Source organism: Hemitrygon akajei, unplaced genomic scaffold (assembly GCF_048418815.1).
Source record: "Hemitrygon akajei unplaced genomic scaffold, sHemAka1.3 Scf000115, whole genome shotgun sequence".
Lineage (NCBI taxonomy): Eukaryota > Metazoa > Chordata > Chondrichthyes > Myliobatiformes > Dasyatidae > Hemitrygon > Hemitrygon akajei.
In genome coordinates, this window is record NW_027332001.1 from 1,271,147 (window position 1) to 1,285,954 (window position 14,808).

The following is a 14,808-nucleotide window of genomic DNA, read 5'->3' on the forward strand; positions in this document are numbered from 1 at the left end:
TAGATTTAACATCAAAACCAGACTCCAGGTGTAGTCTATTGCTGCTGGTTCGTTTCTAAAGCATTATGGTTTGTAAAAAATTTGGGGCGTGGGTCTGGGATATGAACAGATTTGGGGGCTATTGATCGATGAATTATCGATTTGATTGGGGAAATCCCTTTTCATTTATTTGTGTGGAAATCAGCAGCAGTGGAGATTTATAAATTTCTGGAAGCGCCAACCCCTGAGGCATTAGGAAAAGCCAAAAGGAATGAATTGCTGACTGTTGCTAATGGGCTGAATCTTAAGCAGGTAAGGGGGTGTGAAAGACGAGGGAAGCATAAAACTGGGAGAGGAGGTAAAGGTAAAACAATAGGGGTTATATTATAAAATATAGGCATCCACCCCCTTTTTCAGAGACTGTGATCCCTGTTTCAACCGGTAAAGATGTGCATTTCAATGTGTTCATCTCTCAGTCCTCGATTCTCTAAATGCAATGGTTATCACATTTGATTTTTCTTCATATGATGACCCAACCATTTCAGGGATCAGTCTATTGAAACTTCATTGCACTCTCTATAACAAATACTCTCTAACCACTTTGTTAATCCTCTGTGCAAAAAATGTCCATCTTCTGTAGCCCCGTGTTGCCCCAACCACTCACCTCCTACCCCTGTCATTGGCCCCACTTGCAGGTCAACCGTCTGCCGGTGTTTCGCCCCCAACGTGAATCCCTCTGCTCGCCACCAGCGTGGGCTCAGACATTTCCACAGATTTCCACCGGGACAAACATCCTGTCCGCCCCCTCTCACACCATCTTTTTCCTTTCAATAAAATCCCTCCTCTCCCTCCCCAGGGAACTGGCATCAAACTGATGCCAGGAGGAGCGGTCTCCTCCTACCTCTCGGCGACACATCAGACTCCAGCCACAGAAGACGCTTCACAAACCCCCCAACTTTCCTTGGAGGAAAATGGAAATAAATCAAAAAACGGACATTTACTCCGCATGATGTGGAGTTTGAGGCCGGAGCGGGAGGCGAACTCAGCGGGGGTAACGCCCTCTGGACTTGTCCACCTCTGCGACTGGTGGTAACAAGTGATTGACATCGCTTTGCACCAATGGGAATAGCGCAGCCCCTGAATCCTCTGTTGACAGCGGTGGGGGAGGGCTGGTCACGTGATTATTAGCCCAGCTATTAAACTGATAAAGCCCGAGCTCACCAGCGCATGGATGACGTAAGATGCTGTGCACGTAAGGGCAGATCCCGATGTGGGAAGCCCATGCGTGACGTCAGGCGCGACGGGGGTCTGTGTGACATCACCTGTGGGGATGCGCTCGCATTTAAATGCACCTTAATGTGTGTTTCTTATGATTTGAGAGGGACAACAACATTAATCACGGGTTTCATTACTGAATCCAGTGTTGTGAGATGTAAAGTCCCCTGTTTTGTGTCCGGCTGTGCCGTGTTGTTTGGGGGCTATTGATCGATTAATTATCGATTTGATTGGGGAAATCCCTTTTGATTTATTTGTGTGTGGAAATCAGCAGCAGTGGATATTGATAAATTTCTGTAGGTTGGATGACTGAGTGAATCCCTTCCCACGTATTTCCTCATCCAGGTCATCCACTCTTGGTCTTCCTGGAATCATTCTTTGAAACTTCTCCGGACCCACTCCAATAAGAACACATCTTTTGCTCAGATAATAAGTCGGAAGTACAGGTCGGAATCTGCTCACCATACACCAACAGTGATCTGCCCAATGCGTTATAAAGCTATAGTATCGCATCCTTGCTCTTATATTGCTAACATTGCAGTTGTCATCCTTAATCAACTCAATCTGCAAGCAAACCTTTAGCGCCTCTTGCTCAAGGACTCACAAGCACTTATGCACCTCTAATTTTTCCAAGTTTCTCCCATTTATTTTTTTCCTACACCCAATTACTTCTACCAAATGTACATGACTTGCATACACTGTATTTCAACTGCTACTTTGCTGGCATTCTCCAGACCTATCGAAGTCCTTCTGCAGACTCCCGCTTTGCTCTAAACTACCTGTCCCCTACCTATCTTTGTATCAACTGCAATGTTCGTCACCAAGGTATCAATTCCATCATCCATATCATTCAGATTTAACATGAAACGATGCGGTCTCAATATTGACCCCTGCAGAACAGCATTAGTTACCGACAGCAAAACAGAATTGCCCACATTATTCTGACTCTTTCTCCCTTGTCAGTACAAGTTTCTTTCCTGTAATTCCATGAGCTGTGATCCTGTTAAGCAGCCTCACGTGCAGCACCTTAGAAACATAGAAAACCTGCAGCACGTTACAGGCCCTTTGGCTCACAAAGCGATGCCGAACATGTCCTTGCTCTAGAAATGCCAAGGGTTACCTACAGTTCTCTATTTTTCTCAGCTCCGTGTACCTATCCAGGAGTCTCTTAAAAGACCCTATCGTGTCTGCCTCCACCACCATTGCCAGCAGCCCATTCCAAGCACTCACCACTCTCTGTGTAAAAAACTTACCCCTGACATCTCCTCTGTACCTACTTCCAAGCATCTTCAAACTATGCCCTCTCGTGCTAGCAATTTCAGCCCTGGGAAAAAGCCTCTAACTATCCACACGATCAATGTCTCTCATTTTCTTGTACACCTCCATCAGGTCACCTCTCATCCTCCATCACTCCAAGGAGAAAAGACTGAGTTCACGCAACCTATTCTCAAAAGGCATGCTCCCCTATCCAAACAACATCCTCGTAAATCTCCTCAGCACCCTTTCTATGGCTTCCACATCCTTCCTGTAGTTTGGCGACCAGAACTGAGCACAGTACTCCAAGTGGGGTCTGACGAAAGTCCTATATAGCTGGAACATTACATCTTGGCTTTTAAACTCACGCCTGCGGTTGATTAAGACCAATGTAAAGTATGGCTTCTTAACCACAGAGTCAACCTACATAGCAGCTTTGAGTCTCCTATGGACTCCGTCCCCAAGATCCCTCTGTTCCTCCACACTGCCAAGAGGCTTACCATTAATACTATATTCTATCATATTTGACCGAAGAAAATGAACCACATCACACTTCTTTGGGTTGAACTCCATTTGCCACTTCTCAGCCCAGGTTTGCAGACTATCAATATCCCCCTGCAACCTAACCCAACCTTTGTGTCATCAGCAAATTTACTAACCCGTACCTCCACTTCCTCATCCAGGTCATTTATAAAAGTCACGAAGGGTAGGGGTCCCAGAACCGATCCCTGAGGCAGACCACTGGTCACCGACCTCCATGAAGAATATGACCAGTCTACAACCACTCTTTGTCTTCTGTGAGCAAGCCAGTTCTGGATGCACAAAGCAATGTGCCCTTGGATCCCAGGCCTCCTTACTTTCTCAATAAGCCTTGCATGGGGTACCTTGTTGAAGATCATCTGAAAATCCAAGCAAACAACATACGCTGCCTCTGCTTTATCTATCTTGCCTGTTATTTCCGCAAAGTATTCCAAGAGATTTGTCAGTCAAGATTTCCTCGAAACAATCCGGCTGACTTTGGCCTACTTCATCATGTTTCCCCAATTACAGTACCCAAAAAACACACTCTTAGTACACTCTAACATCTTCCTGACCACTACGGTCAGACTAACTGTCCAATAATTTTCTTTCTTGTGCCCCCTCTCTTAAAGAGTGGAGTGACATTTGCAAATTTCTGTTCCACCAGAACCGTTCCAAAATCTAGTGATTTCTGATAGATCATTACTCATCACTTGAAGAGAAAACTAAGGGGGAACTTCTTCATTCAGAGGTGGGGAGTGTGCACCGAGCTGCCAGAGCAAGTGGCAGGGACGATTGTAATCTTTAAGAGAAGTTTGCTTAGGTCACTGGATGAGAAGCATATGGAGGGCTATGGTCCAGGTGGAAGTTGTTGGAACTCAGAAGATTAATGCTTTAGCACGGACTAGACTGGCCGAATGGCATATTCCTGTGTTGTAGTGTTTTATGACTCTAATGCCTTCACAATCTCTTCAGCCTCCTCTTTCTGAACTCTGCGGTGCCTTATCTACCTTCAGGCCTTTCAGCTTCAAAAACACCTTCTCTCCTTGGTAAAAGCATGTATCCTCACTTCTGCCCCAGGTACTGCTGAATGTTTGGCATTTATGTAATAAATTTAATGACACAGCTGTAGTGGGTGACTTCAATCTGCAGGAGGATTGGGAAAGTCAGATTGGCGTGAGATCGCAAAAGAGGGGATGTATTGAATGCAAACGAAATGGGTTTTTAGAGCAGCTGATGGTTGAGCCTACTCGGGGAACTGCTATCTTAGATTGGGTGTTGTGTAATAACCCAAATCTTATTGGGGAGGTTAATGTAAAGGAACCATTAGAAGGCAGTGATCATATATGATTGAATTCCTACTGCAATTTGTGAGGGAGAAGCACAGGTCACATGCGTAGTATCGCAATGGAATGAAAGGGAATTTTAGAGGCATGAGAAAGGTGATTCCCCAGGTGGATTGGAGGATGCTGGTGGAGATGGCGCCAGAGTAGAAATGGCTGACGTTTCTGGGAATAGTTCATAATGTACAGGATAGATATGTCCCACAGACGTAGTTCTCAAACAGCGGGGCTAGGCTATCGTGGCTGACAAAGGAAGTTAAGGACTGCATAAAAGCATATAAGGTAGCAAAAGTGAGTAGTAGGTTGGATAATTGGGTAGCTTTTAACATCCAACAACAGGCAAATTTAAAATAAAAGCTATAATGGGGAAGGTGAAATATGATAGCAAACTATACAATAATATAAACCAGTTATAAAAAAATACGAAAGGGAGGTGAGAGTTGATATTGGACCACTGGGAAATGATGCTCTTGGGGTACAAATGGGGAAGAGCTGGTAGATGAACTAGATAGGTACTTTGCATCCGTCTTGTCTGTGGAAGACACCACCAGTGTGCCAGAGATCCGTGAGTGTCAGGGTACAGGAGTGAGTGCCATTGCTATTACAAAGGAAAACGTGCTCGGCAAACTCCGGTTCTTAAAGTGGATAAGTCACCTGGACCAGATGGACTACATCCCAGAGTCCTGAGAGAGGTTGCTGGAGAGATAACAGATGCATTGGTCATGACACGTTAAGAAGCACTTGATAACAGATGAGGTTTTGGGGTACTGGGAGACTAATGATATAATAAGTCAAAGCCAGCATAGGTTCTATGCAGGGAAATCTTGCCTGACAAGTCTGTTACAGATCTTCAAGGAAGTCATAAGCAGGATGGACAAACGACAGGCAGTGGATATTATTTACTTGGATTTTCAGAAGGCATCTGATAAGGTGTCACACATGAGACTGCTTAACAGGATAAAATCAGAAGAAATACTGGCATGGACAGAGGAATGGCTGACAGTCAAGAGGCAGCAAGTGGGAATAAAAGGGGCCTTTTCTGGTTGGCCAGCAGTGTCTTGTGGTCTTCAGGGGTCAGTATTCGGTCCGCTACTTCTCACATGGTTTGTCAGTGATCTGGATAATGGAACTGATGGGGTTGTGTGGCTCAGACTGTGGGAAGAGATTCACCATATCATCTCACCTACTGACTCACCAGTCAGTTCACACTGAAGTGAGGGACTTCACCTGCTCAGTCTGTGGGAAGAGATTCACTCATCATCTAACCTACAGAGTCACCAGCGAGTTCACACTGGGGAGAGGCTGTTCACCTGCTCAGACTGTGGAAAGGGATTCACACAGTTAGCTAGCCTACAAGTACACCAGTCAGTTCACACTGGGGCCAAGCCGTTCACCTGCTCAGTCTGTGGTAAGACATTCACTCAGTCATCCAACCTACAGACACACCAGCGAGTTCACACTGGGGAGAAGTCATTCACCTGCTCAGACTGTGGAAAGGGATTCACCACATCATCTCACCTACTGAGATCACACAGCAGAGAGAGATTTCACCCGCTCAGATTGTGAGAAGGGATTCACTCAGTCATCTGATCTGCTAGCACACCAGTGAGTTCCACTGGGGAGAGGCCGTCGACCTGTGAATGTGGGAAGGTATTTACACGATCATCTCGTCTACTAAAACACCAGCAAGTTCACACCAGTTGGAGGCTGATCGTCTGCTCAGACTTTGGGAAATGATTCTCTCAACCGTCTCCATCAAGGCTGCATCATTGTGTTCCCCTGGGGAGAGGCCGTTCACCTGCTGTGAATATGGGAAGGGATTCACTCAATAATCTAACCATGTAACACACGACCGGGTTCACATTGGGGAGAAAGTTTCAATTAGCTGTAGGCTGGATATTTGTCCATCCCCGTTGCTGAATGCAATTTCGAGAGTGACTGGGGGAGTCTAGTACAAGAGGGCATGACGTAAGGTTTGCAGGGCGCTCATTCAGAACAGAGATGCGGAGAAATTTTTTTAGTCAGAGGGTGGTGAATCTGTGGCATTTGTTGCCATGGCTAGCAGTGGAGGCCAAGTCATTGGGTGTGTTTAAGGCAAAGATTGATAGGTATCTCAGTAGTCAGGGCGTCAAAGGTTATGGTGAAAAGGTGGTGGAATGGGACTAAAGGGCAGATTGGATCAGCTCATGATGAAATGGTGGAGCAGACTCGATGGGCTCCTGTGTCTTATGGTCTTATGTGATTTTCTTTCTCATGTGCGTTATTCCTTTTCCTCCTTCTGTCCAAGGTAGTGTTAATCTAAGTGGGTTTGAGTGTAAATAGTCTTTTCTAAACTTGTCATTTCAGTTCTTACTTATCTTTGTACATTTTACTGATTGAAATGGGACTAAGATATTTTCATTATAAAAAGTCAATGTCGGTATTGATGGAAGTGTTTATTGTCTTTGTTGTATTTGTTAACTATTGAGCTCTGTTCCACGGTTTTTTAAAGCCTTGAAATAAATTTTGTCAAAGGTTTTCCCAATATTGCACTACTTTCTGTTGTTTTTGCTTGTTGATTTTTTTAGATACGTGGTTATCAAGAGTCCCAAAGAAGAGTCATGGCCGGAAATGTTGATTCCCATCCATAGATGCTGCCTGACCTGCTGAGCTTCTCCTGCACTTCGTGTGAATTTCTCTTGAGTTCTTGCATCTGCAAGTCCCCTTGTTTCCCAGATATTTATATGTTTAGTGAAATAACAAGCTGGTCGTGGGGTTGTGTGGCTCTGTTGGTGAAATATTAAATAAAATCATTAAATAAGAGATGGCATAGGGTTGGGCGGTGTAGAATCTGTGGGTAGAATTAAGGAACAGCAAATGTACAAAAAAAATCCCTGATGGGAATTGTATAGTGACCCCAAAACAGTAGTAAGTAAGTAGTCCACAAATTACAATGAGAGATAGAAAATGCGTACCAAAGGGTAATGCTACAATAGTCATGGGGAATTGTCATGCAGGTGATTAGGAAAATTAGGATGGTGTTTGTCTCAAGAGGAGGAATTCCTAGAATGCCTACACGATGCTTTTTTTTAGAGCAGCTCGTGGCTGAGCCCACTTGGGGGGTTAGCTATTCTGGATTTGGTGCTGTAATGAATCGGAATTAATTTGGTCACTTGAGTTCAAAGAACCCTTCGGGACAAGTGATCTTAATCTGATGAAATTCACCCCGACATTAGAGAAGGAGAAACTAAAGACAGATGTGGAATAAAGAATTAGAGAGGCATGAGAGAACAAATTGTCAAAATTGATTTGAAAAGAACACGGGCAGGAATGAAAACAGAGCAACAATGGCTGGAATTTCTAGAAGCAATTCAGAAGTCACAGAGAGGAAGTGGTATTCTAAAGGTAAGCTGACAAAACCGTGGCTGATAAGAGAAACCAAAGACACCATATAAAACAAAGAGAGGGCACAGAACAAAAACTACTAGAAGTTGGAGGATTGGGAAGCTTTTAAAAGCAAACAGAATGCAACTAAAATCATTAAGAAGGATAAGATGGAATACTTCGGTGAGCTAGCCAGTAATATTAAAGAGGATACTATTTTTAATTCAGGCACATATAGTGTAAAAGAGAGACAGAGGCGAATATCAAACCAATGGAAAATGATGCTGGAGAGGTATTAATGGGGTGAGGGTGAAATGTGATGGCTGATGTACTGAATCAGTATCGTACATCACTCTTATTTGTAGAAGACACTGGCAGGAATATGGAAGTCCCAGATGTCAGTGGTCAGAATGTGTAAAGTTACGTTACTCGGGAGAATGTGGAAAGAAATGTGGGCAGTAATTTTTTTACTGGAAGGAGAAATCGATATTCATGCCTTCAGGTTGGAGCTATGCAGTTGGAATATGATGTGTTTCTCTTCAACCCTGAGGCTGTCAAGTGGAGCAACTCCAGCCATTGCTATTCTGCCATCTTCCCTGCTAGTGTCCCCTTCAATCAACTTTAGTAATCTCCTCTCCCGTGCCTCCGTAGTTCCACTCACCCTACTAATAATGATGCATCTTGTTGTACCTTTCCCCTCTCAAAGTGCAGGGTGAATTGCAACATGTTATGATCACAGCGTCAACATGGTTCCTTTACCATAAGCTCCCTAATCAAATTTGGTTCTTTGGACAACACCCAATCCAGAATCAACATTTCTCAAGAGGGCACAATTACAAGCTATTCTAAAAGCATCTCATTAGTATTTTCCAAATGCCCTCTCTTGAGATCAAGCACCAATCTAATTTTCACAATCTACCTCCACCCATCCCACTCATGGACTATTCATCTCACTCTCATTGGTGGGTAGATGCGCAGGATCCTCACCAGGACTACCAGCCTCTGAGACAGCTACTTTTCCCAAGCAGTAAAGCTAATAAATATCTCTACCCTCTAACCCAACCTTCCACAACACAAAACACCTTGAGTTTAACATTTCCTGTCTGTCATCTTATATGCAGGCGTCCTATGCCGAGCGTCACTTTATGAACATACAATCAGTCCGTGCACAGTATATAAGCTGTGGATATATGTTGTTACTATTGTGTTTTTGTGCTGTATTGGAGCCGGAGTAATAATTATTTCGACATCATTTACATGTGTCTGCTGGAAATGGAATTAAACAACCCTGAATCTTGAATTAATATTTCAGCAGGCTGCAGCGTCACATTTCTGTCTCTCAGCGTTAATGCGGCAGAACGCCACCTGGTGACAATGGAGTCCACAAATCAGGGGGTTATTATGGTAAATCACCACCAAGCGGCAGTGTTGTCCACAAAAGGGAGAGGTTTACAATGGTAAGAAGGAGTGCAGGGGCTGCAAGTCGATGAAGTTCCAGACCTGCCTCTAACCACTCTCCTCACCACTAGTCAGAGTCCCAAACAGTCCTTCCATCTGAGGCAACTTTTCAGCATCGTGACTGTTGGGGTCATCTACTGTTTCCAGTTTTCCAGGTGTGGCCTCCTCGACATTAGTGAGACCCGATGTCCTCTCTGCATTCTGCTCTCTGTCCCGATGAGATTCTGCAGATGTTGGAGATGCAGAGTAACAGACACAAAATGTTGGAGGAAGTCAGGAGGTCAGGTAGCTTCTATAGAGGGGGATAAAGCAAAACAGAGATTTCCTGCCGAGACCCTTCATCAGAATTGGAAATCGGGAGAAGCCGGAATAAGATGGTGCGGGGAGTGGAAAGAGTCCAAGCTGGTAGGTGATAGGTGAAGCCAGATAAGAGTGAAGGTGAGTGGGTGGGGGAGGTGGGAGATGAAGTGAGACGCTGTGAGGTGGTAGGTGGGAAATGCAAAGGGCTGAAAAGGAGGAATCTGATAGGAGAGGAGAGCCGACAATGGGGAAGAAAGTAAAGGGGAACCAGAGGGAGACGATCCGCAGTGGAGAAGAGAGAAGTGAGGAGACAGAATGGAGGAGACTGGCGTGTGGGTTGATGAAATGAAAACATGGAGATAGAAGTTAAAGGTATCGATGCTCATGCTACCCGGAAGTAATATGAGGTGTTGCTCCTCCAACCTGAGAGTGCACTCATCGTGTTAGTTAAACAATGAAACGGAGGGGAGAGTGGATTCATAATTTTCCCCTGGGATCCCTATTAAATCAATCCCCCCTCACCTTAAAACCGGTGCTCTCTGGTTGTTGATTCTACAAAAATGGGGGTGAAGAAAAATAAACAGAAAAACATATAAAACCTACAGCACCATACAGGCCCTTTAGCCCACAAAGTTGTGCTGAGCATGTCCCTACCTTATAAATTACTGGGGTTACCCATAGCCCTCTATTTTTCTATGCTCCATGCACCTATCCAGGAATCTCTTAAAAGACCCCATCGTTTCCCCCTGCACGAACACTGCCGGAGCCCATTTCATGCACTTATCAGTCGCTGTGTAAAAACGTACCCCGACATCTCCTCTGTACCTATTTCCAAACACCTTAAAACTGTGCCCACTGTGGCAGCCATTTTAGCCCTTGGAAAAAACCGCTGACTATCCACACGATCAATGCCTCTCATCATCTTATACACCTCTATCAGGTCACCTCTCATCCTCAGTCGCTACAAGGAGACAAGGCTGAGTTCGCTCAACTGCGCACATTCCCCATTTCTGTACACTGATAGTTTGGAACACCTGCACAATGTCGGCCTCAATCTCCAGCACTTCAAGGTGTGAAGTCCCAACCTGCCTGACCTCTCTCCAGAACTCAATCCCTCGAGTATCGGCAGCATTCTCGTAAATCTTTACTGCACTCATTCTAGCTTAACGTCTCTTTCCTATAGCAGAACGACCAAAACTGAATACAATAATCCAGGCGTGGATGCCCGAGCAAGACCCTAACCCTAATGCAACCTCACTGGCCACTTCTTCAGACCATGAGATATGAGACAGAGGCTGCTCAGCCAATCGAGTCTGTTCCGCCATTCCTTCCTGTCCAATTGATTACCTCTCGCAACCCCATTCTCCTGCCTTCTCCCCATAATCTTTGAACATCCCTTTAAAATACCCTCAATGACTTGGCGTCTACGCTTGGGTAGCTTTTAAAATCTGGAACAGTCAACTAAAAAAAAGCTATATGAAGGGGAAAGATGAAATATGAGAGCAAACTAGACAATTCAATAAACCATTATAAAAATGCGAAAGGGAGGCGAGAGTTGATATTTGACCACTGGAAAATGATGCTCATCTGGTAGAAATGGGGAAGAGATGGTAGATGAACTTGGTAGGTATTTTACATCCGTCTTCTCCGTGGAAGACACTAGTAGTGTGCCAGAAAGAGTGTCATTGGTATTACAAACGGAAATGTGTTAGGCAAACTCAGGTTCTTAAAGTGGATAAGTCACCTGGACCAGATGGACTACATCCCAGAGTCTTGAGAGAGGTTGCTGAAGAGATACCAGGCGCAGTGGTCATGACTTCTCAAGAATCACTGGATCCTGGCATGGTCCCGGAGGACCAGAAGAATGCAAAAGTCATTTTACTCTTTGAGGAGGGAGGAAGGCAAAAGAAAGCAAATTATAGTCCAGTTAGCTTAACCTCATAGCTTCTGCATAGGGAAATCTTGCCTGACAAGTCTGTGAGAGTTCTTCGAGGAAGTCATAAGGAGGATGGACAAACAAGAGGCAGCAGATATCATTTACTTGGATTTTCAGAAGGCATCTGATAAGGTGTCACACATGAGACTGCTCGACAAGATAAAAATCAGAATAAATACTGGCATAGATAGAGGAATGGCTGTCAGCCAAGAGGCAGCGAGTGGGAATAAAATGAGCCTTTTCTGGTTGTCTAGCAGTGACTATTGGTCTTCAGAGGTCAGTATTCGGTCCCCTACTTTTCACATAGTTTGTCAATGACTTGGATAATGGAACCGATGGCTTACTGGCAAGGTTTGTGGATGATACAAAGATTGGTGGAGGCGTTGGTGGTGCTGAGGAAGCAATGCGATTGCAGCAGGACACAGACAAATTTAAAGAACGGGCAAAAAGTGGCTAATGTAATACAATATTTCGAAATGTACGATAATGCATTTTTGGAAAAGGAACAATGGTGAATAATTATCTGATTGGGAGAAGGATCAAAAACGGAAGTACAGAAGGAAATTGGTAAAGAAGGCAAATGCAATGCTGGCATTTATTTAAAGTGATGTAGAATATCTAAACAAGGAGATAATGCAAGTACTTTATAAGACACTACTTGGGCCGCACTTAGAATATTTTGGACCCATATCTCAGAAAAGGTGTGTTGTCTTTGGAGAGAGTCCAGAGGATGTTCAAGAAGATGATTCCGGTAATGAAGGGGTTAAGATACGAGGAGCGTTTCCAGCCTTGGGCCTGTACTCCTGCACTGACTTATGTTTAATAAATGTAGGTCGGGGGTGTTAAATCTCACTGAAACCCACCGAATGTGGAAAGATCTAGATAGTGTGGATGAGGAGATGACTTTTCGTATGGTGGGGGTAGCCATAACGGAGGGCACAACCTCAAAACAGAGGAGCGACCTTTTAGAGTAGTTAAAGAGGATTTTATTTAGTCAGAGAGCAGTGAATCTGTGGAATTCTCTGACACAGACGGCGATAGGGGACAAGTCTGTGGGTACATTTTAGGCAGAAGCTAATAGTTTGTTGATCAGTTAGGGCATTACAGGATATGCCGAGGAGGCAGTTGTATGGGGTTGAGTGAGAACCGGGATCAGCCATGATAGAACGGCAGAGCAGACTTGATGGGCTGAATGGCCTAATTCTGCTCCTATGTCTTATTGTCTTATACTGCTAGTGTCTTGCACAGTGAAGATTGACACAAAATACTTGTTACATTCGGCCGCGATTTCTTTGCTCTATTACTAACTCGCCAGCATCATCTTCCAGTGGTACAATATCAACTCTTGCCTCTCTTTTACTCTTTATATATCTGAACAACTTTTGATACTTGATATTATTGGCTCACTTACCTTAATTTTTCATCTTGTCTCTCTTGTGTGTGTTTTTTGTTGTCTCCTGTTGGTTATGTAAAAGCTTTCCAATCCTCTAACTTCCCACAGTTTTCCTGCTTTATTATATGACCCCGCTTCTGGTTTTATCCAAAACAGGAGAAAATCTGTGGATGCTGGGAATCCAAGCAACACAAACACAAAATGCTGGCGGAACCTAGGAGGCCAGGCAGCATATATGGGAAATAGTAAACACTCGACGTTTCGGACCGAGACCCTTCATCAGGACTGGGGGGAAAAAAAATATGAGACGTCAGAGGAAGAAGTGTGGGGGTGAAGGGGTGGAAGAAGTGGTCGGTGACAGGTGAAACCGCGAGAGGGGGAGTAGTGAGGTGTGAGGATGAGAGGGGTGGAAGAAGTGTGAGGGTGAAGGGGTGGAAGAAGTGGTCGGTGATAGGTAAAACTGCGAGAGGGGGAGTAGTGAAGGAAAAAACTTATTAGGAATTTATTTCCTTAACGATTCTTGAAAAAATCATTGTTAATGCCTCCAGATCTCTTCAGTCACCTCTTTCAGATCTCTGGGGTGTACACCATCTGGTCCAGGTGACCTATTTACCTTCAGACCATCTCTGTTTCCCAAGAACCTTCTCCCGTGTAACGTAACTTCACACATTCTGAGCACTAACATCTGGGACTTCCATATTCCTGCTGGTGTCTTCGAGAGATAAGATTGACGTACAATACTTACTCAGTTCATCTGCCATCACTTTGCACCCCAACCCCATTCTTACCTGTTCAGCATCATTTTTCAGTCCACCCCCTTGTTCAGAGACTGGGATCCCTGGTTCAACCAGTAAGGATGTTGTGCATTTCAATGTGTTCTCCTCTCACTCCTCGATTCTCTAAATGAAAGGGTTATCATATTTGATCTTTCTTCATATGATGACCGCACCACTCCAGGGATCAGTCAGGTGAATCTTCATTACACTCTCTATAACAAATACTCTCTAACCTCTTTGCTAATCTTCTATGGAGTTAATTTCCATCTTCTGCAGCCCCGTGTTGTCCCGACCACTTCCGCCTCTCTTTTGCACTATTTGTAGGTGAAGAAAAATTTGGTATCCTCTTTAATATTACTAGCTAGCACTCCGATGTATTCCAACTTTTCTTTCTTAATTATTTTAGTTGCATTCTGTTTGTTGTTAAAAGCTTCCCAATTCTCTAGCTTCCTAGTAATTTTTGCTCTATGCTCTCTCCTTGGTTCTTACGTTTTCTTTGGTTTCTCTTATCAGCCATGGTTTTGTCAACTTCCCTTTGGAATACTACTTCCTCGTTGTGATGTATATATCCTTTGCCTTCCGAATTGCTTCCAGAAATTCCAGCCATTACTGCTCTGTCTTCATCCCTGCCCATGTTCTTTTCAAATCAATTTTGACCAATTTTTCTCTCATGCCTCTCTAATTATTCCGCATCAGACTTTTGCTTCTCCTTCTCTAATGTCAGGGTGAATTTAATCGTATTAAGATCACTTGTCCCTAAGGGTTCTTTGAAATTAAGTGACCTAATTAATTCCAGTTCGTTACATCACCCAATCCAGAACAGCTGATCCCAAAGTGAGCTCAATCACGAGCTGCTCTAAAAAAAAAATCTTGTAGGCATTCTAGGAATTCCTCCTCTTGAGACCAACAACATCCTAATTTTCCTAATCACCTGCATGACAATCCCCCATGACTATTGTAACATTGCCCTTTTGGTACGCATTTTCTATCTCTCATTGTAATTTGTGGACCACATACTTACTACTGCTTGGAAATCTCTATACAATTCCCATCAAGGATTTTTTTTTACATTTTCTATTCCTTCATCCTACCCACAGATTCTACACGTTCAAACCCTATGCCGCCTCTTTCTAATTATTTTATTTAATATTTTACCAACAGAGCCACAAACCCCACTACCAGCTTGTTCTCTCAAGAAATATATTAGTATCT